This window comes from Eucalyptus grandis, chromosome 2 (assembly GCF_016545825.1).
Source record: "Eucalyptus grandis isolate ANBG69807.140 chromosome 2, ASM1654582v1, whole genome shotgun sequence".
NCBI lineage: Eukaryota > Viridiplantae > Streptophyta > Magnoliopsida > Myrtales > Myrtaceae > Eucalyptus > Eucalyptus grandis.
In genome coordinates this window covers 15,895,734-15,902,233 of record NC_052613.1, presented here as the reverse complement: position 1 = coordinate 15,902,233, position 6,500 = coordinate 15,895,734, and positions in this window count along the sequence as shown.

Here is a 6,500-nt window from a genome sequence, read left to right as displayed (position 1 = left end):
ATGCAATAGACATGTTAACAGAAAGGGAACGATTATAAGTAACACAAGGGCAATCTCTGGCTCAGGGACTTCTCCCGCTTCCACAAAAAAGCAAAACACAAATTCAGAGAAAGGGTCAAGTCCCCAAAACAGGGGTGGAACAATAGGTTCGATTAAAAGACAATACCTTGACATGACTTTTGGTAGAACTAGGTGTGAAGATGATGCATTCATACAGAAGAATCAACAATGCAGAAGCTTCTGGTACAGAAGAATTGAAGAATGCAGGAATAGGAAGATATAGATGTAGAGATTGAGATTGATCAATGAAGAACTCTGTATATTCTCTTCTGTACTTGATCACAATGTACTTCAAGATCTTTTACATCAATTGAAAGGAAAAATCTCTATATTGAATCCATACTCTCATCTATCTTTCTCTATATCTTTTTGTAGTTACAGAGAGGAAGAATGAACATATCAAAAATGACTTCTTGAACACACCTCTCTCTATCTCTGCGAAGCTATATATCTTCCTTATTTAGGAAGATGAAGACTAACAGAAAACTAACTTCTATTTTAACTTTGTAACTGACCGACGACTTCATATATCTTCATAGAGGTAATCCGCAATCCCTGTTTATCCTCTTTGATAGATTTTCCATCGTTGATCACAGACTTCATCACTCTTTATCTTAGCCGTTCATTTCCACTGATATCGATCCGCGTTACTTCTTTTCTTCTTGCTTTATCGCCTTCGCAAAGATCCTCTGTTCTAACTTCAGCCTCGCAGCATCATCTGCTCTCTGTTGATATATGATCTTAACATTCCCCCTCAAATTGGGAGTAGGTGGAGAACCAAGTCCCAATTTAGTGCGGAGTTGGCAATGTGTAAAGTGTGAGAGAGATTTGGTGAAAATGTCAACAATTTGGAAATTGCTTGGGACATACCGAACAGTGAGTGATCCTAAAGAGACTTTTTCTCTAACAGAGTGAAAGACGACTTCAATATGCTTTGTTCGAGCATGTAATATAGGATTAGCAGTGAGAGCTATAGCTGATTTATTGTCACAAAATAGATGTGTAGGAGAGTGGAGAGCACAGCCTATGTCTCGTAAGACAAAGCTGATCCAAGTGAGTTTTGCAGAAGTGGAAGCAAGTGCTCGGTACTCGGCTTCTGTAGAGGACCTGCTGACTGTGGATTGCTTCTTGGCTGCCCAAGAGATAAGATTGGAACCAATGTAAGTACAAAATCCTGTAGTTGATCTTCGTGTTTCGTACACCCCGCCCAATCCGCATCCGAAAAACCATACAGATGTGAAGAACTCGTGAGTGAATGAATAAACCAAGATTGATTGTGCCTTTGATGTATCTCAGCACCCTTTTAAGTCGAGCAAGATCTGCCACAGTTGGTGTCTGTAATTTCTGACACAGTAGGTTGGTAGCATAGGCTATGTTAGGTCGAGTCAAAGTTAGATATTGAAGAGCACCTACCAAGCTACGATATTCAGTAGGATTGGTCAGAGAAACAGAGTCTTGTTGCATAATAATTGGCTTTAGGGACAGAGGAGTAGCAATTGGTTTACATTCAGACATGTAAGCTCGAGTGAGAAGATCACTAGCATATTTTGTTTGACATAGAAACAAATGATCTGAATTTTGTTTGACTTCAATGCCAAGAAAATAATGCAGAGGACCAAGATCTTTCATGTGAAATTTGAGGCTAAGAGACTGAATAAGAACAGAGAGTATTTGAAAAGAACTGCCAGTTAAGACAATGTCATCAACATACAAAAGCAGAAGAATAGTATGCTGTTGATGATGATATATGAATAAAGATGGATCTGTCGAGCTGCAAAAGAATCCATATTCGAGTAGAAAATCATTGAACTTATCAAACCATGCTCGAGGAGCTTGTCGAAGACCATAGAGTGATTTCTTGAGTAAACACACATGATAAGGTCTCTGTGGATCTTGAAAACCAGGAGGCTGCTCCATGTAGACTGTTTCATTAAGAGTGCCATGTAAAAATGCGTTTTTAACATCAAGTTGATGTATAGGCCACTGTCTCATCTTTGCTATAGACAGAACAATTCTAATTGTGGCATGCTTGATTACTGGACTAAAGGTCTCTGTGAAATCTATGCCTTCTTCTTGATGGAATACCTTAGCAACTAAACGGGCTTTCAATCTATCAAGACTACCATCAGATGCAAGTTTTGTTTTGAAGACCCACTTGCAGCCAATTATATTCATATGTTCAGCTCGAGGAACTAAGTCCCAGGTTTTGTTTTGATATAATGCCTCCATTTCTTGTCATTGCTTTATGCCAACCTTCATGTGCTAATGCAGATTTAATTGTCTTTGGTTCAGAAGGTACCTTATAGACAGCAAGACATGCATACCTGGGATTCGGTTTGACAATTCCAGACTTTGATCGTGTCTGCATTGAATGATTAGAAGGAATAGAAGGAATCCCTTGAGTTGTGTGAGAAGTGGCTTGATCAGATCCACTGCTTGTACTATTGGATAGTGGTGTATCAGCATCAGATATGTCTTGGTTCTGTACAGGTGAAGTTTCTGCATCATGTGTAATCATTGTGGAGACGCCATGTCTCGATTGATCAGTATAGGGAATAAAGTTCTGTTGAGTACTTTGAGAGTTGATGACAATATTGTCTTTATCGAGTGGCAGATGGGCTGCACATGTATGAGAACCAATATAAGGTATATTAGAGACTGTTTCTCTATTTGCTGACTCTGTTAACTGAACTTCTTCTGCCCATATCTGGTATAATGTTGTAAGAGGTGCATACTTTGTCAAGCACAACTTAGTGAATGGGAAAAACTTCTCATCAAACTTTACATTTCTACTGATATATATTCGACCTATTGAAGGCACAAGACATCTGTAGCCTTTATGATGGTCACTATAACCAATGAATACACAGGTGAGAGATCTTGGATCAAACTTATGCTGAGCATAGGGTCGTAAACATGGATAACAGGCACAACCAAATACTCTGAGGTGATCATAGGTTGGCTCTTGGTGATAGAGTTTTCTGTGTGGTGATTGCATGTCCAATCTCGGTGTTGGAAGAAGATTGATGACATAGTTAGCTGTAATAAAAGCATCAACCCAATACTTCAGTGGAACTCTGCCATGATATAACATGGCAAGACCTAATTCAACAATATGCCGATGCTTCCTCTCAGATATCCCGTTCTGTGCAGGTGTATAGGGACAAGAGAGATTTTGTTTTATACCACAGTCTTGCAAATGAGCTTGAAACCTGTGGCTAAGAAATTCTCCTCCTCCATCACACTGAAAGACCTTGATTTTTTACTCAAATTGGTTTTCTACTTGCTTTTGAAACATAACAAAGATCTTATAGAAGTCTGACTTCAATTTTAATGGATATATCCAACTATATCGAGAGAAATTATCCACAAACAGAACATAGTATTTGAAACTTTGAAATGAAGTCACAGGTGATGGCCCCCATATATCACAGTGGATTTTCTGTAGAGGCATGGTTGTTACAGATTCAGAGGATGGAAATGGTAAAGCTGCATTCTTAGCAGTTTGACAACTACTATAAACACTCAACATCTTACTGCTACATTGAATGAGTTTTTGATTATGCAAATACTTCAAGATATGCAGATTGGTGTGTGCTAGTCTTTGATGCCATGTGTCCTCTTCTACTGTTCTGTGTCTCTGAGCTAGAAAGGCTTGTGTTGTTTGTGAATTCACTTGATATAGTCCTTTAGTTTTCCTTCCGAGCAGCAAGGTTGTGTTGGTCCAATTGTCCTTTACATATACACCAAATTTGTCAAAGACAAATGAGCATGGGTAATCATCTGTTAATTTGGACACTGATAACAGATTTTTCTTTATATCAGGGACGATTAGAACATCATTCGGAGGCAATAGACTTTCTTCAGTATGCAACAATGTGTTACCAGTATGTGTAATCGACAAGTGTGATCCATCACCAATCATGACAATGTCATATCCAGTGTATTCAGAAGAGTTTTGAAGCATACCAGGATTAGCTGTAATGTGTGCAGTTGCACCAGTATCTGGATACCACTCGCTGCCTTTGGCATCCTCAAGATGTATAGCTGCTAAAGCTGTTGGTATCTCCTCAGCTTGATATGAGTTATCAAATCTGTACCAGCAATGCAAAGCATCATGGCCTGGTTTCTTGCAGATTTGGCATTCTAATTTTATGTTGTTAATTGGCTTCTCATCCTGCACATTCTTGGGAAAAGTTAGATTGGAAGGATAAGATTTTATTTCTTGGTATCTCTGTGATGGACCAGCATAAGGACAAAATCCAGAGGTGAAAGCAGGTTTAGAGGAACTGTAATAAGGTTTGGTTCTCTGATTCTCTTGCATATAGCTGACATTGTTAGACCTGTAACCTGAGTTGTCTCCAGGGTATCTGAATCCACGGCCTCTGTTATTAAGAGAGCGTCCTCTTCCATAACTGCGGTCTCCTCTGTAATTACCTCTTTGAGCAGCAAAGCTTAAATTTTGAGGAATATACCCTCCATCAGTAGTTTCTTTGAACTGTGCTTGAGAATATCTTTGCCCAAAGTAAGCCATATTGGGGTTAAATTGCGTTCTAGAGTAGTTCTGCATTCTTGACTCGAACCTTTCTAATTGTGCAATTACCTCATCATACTCAGGTTGAGGTTTTAGACAGTATATTGTTGTTCGAAAATTTTCATACTCAGCTCCTAACCCTTCCAATACACCAAATAGCTTGGTTATATCATCCACCGGTTTCCCGATAGCATTTAACTGATCACATATTGACTTGTATTCTCGAAGATAGATTGGAAGATCTCGATCATGTTTTTGACAGCCTTGAAGTTTCCCCCTCAACTCAAACTCTCTTGCTGCTGATTTTTGTGTGAATCGATTCAAGAGTGTCTGCCACGCTTCATAAGATGTTTCTAAGCCAATTATTAAGCTTAGTATATTCTCAGATACAGCTCCGCTTATCCATGAGGATACTAGCTGATCTGTTTTTATCCAATCAGTATATTCTGGATTTACAGCCTCAGCTTCATCTCTTGCAACTACATTCTGCAGCATTCGAGTAGGTGGTGTAATATCACCATTAACAAAGCCAAAGAGTTCTTGGCTTTTCAGAAACCTATAGATCTGAGCTTGCCATAAAAGAAAATTGTCTTCAGCAAGTTTTATGGTGACAAAGTTAGAAATATTCACATGTATAGGGAAGGGATACTTCGATGCTCTTACTGCCATTGCTGTATTCTTTCAACTATGGAAAAACTAGGATAGCAATTTCGTTTATGAAAAACTAACTGAGTTACCGTGATACAGTAATCTGTATAGCTTTAGATCCTTCTTCTCGATCAAACAAGTAGCTACTGAATAGATCCTTTTTGGCTGAAATGATTGTCCTGCTCTGATACCATGTGAAGATGATGCATTCATATAGAAGAATCAACAATGCAGAAGCTTCTGGTACAGAAGAATTGAAGAATGCAGGAATAGGAAGATATAGATGTAGAGATTGAGATTGATCAATGAAGAACTCTGTATATTCTCTTTTGTACTTGATCACAATGTACTTCAAGATCTTTTACATCAATTGAAAGGAAAAATCTCTATATTGAATCCATACTCTCATCTATCTTTTCTCGTATCTTTTCGTAGTTACGAGAAGAAGAATGAACATATCAAAAATGACTTCTTGAACACACCTCTCTCTATCTCTCGCGAAGCTATATATCTTCCTTATTTAGGAAGATGAAGACTAACAGAAAACTAACTTCTGTTTTAACTTTGTAACTGACCGACGACTTCATATATCTTCATAGAGGTAATCCGCAATCCCTGTTTATCCTCTTTGACAGATTTTCCATCGTTGATCACAGACTTCATCACTCTTTATCTTAGCCATTCATTTCCACCGATATCGATCCACGTTACTTCTTTTCTTCTTGCTTTATCATCCTTCGCAGCATCCTCTGTTCTAACTTCAGCAGTCTCAGCAGCATCATCTGCTCTCTGTTGATATATGATCTTAACACTAGGAACTGAAGCCACTAATTCTTTCGATTTCTTCCCTTTATTGTCCTCAGAAGTCACCGCCGACTCAGGTATCGACGAATTCGACACGCCCCTTTTGGACACCATTTCGCTCGCTCAGAGCAAGACGATAGAACAAATCTCAGAGCAGCTGCGAAGCTACAACGTGCAAAAAGGTCGGCAAATTTTTAAGGAACCAAAGCAAGGCTTAGCATCACAGAGCAAAGCCCAAGATTCGAAATTGCCGTCGCATTGTCGAAGGACCGAGCGAAGTGAAAAGGGTAGTCATTTGGAAAGAAAGACTATAAAATTCACACTGGGTTCATGCAAAAATGAGAGGTACCCAGACAAACCTCGAAGAAGGGGTGGTGAAACCCCTGAACCCTAGTCGAAATGCTTGCCTCATGGATGAAATAATGCACAAAGAGACACACTCAGAGAGAGAGGC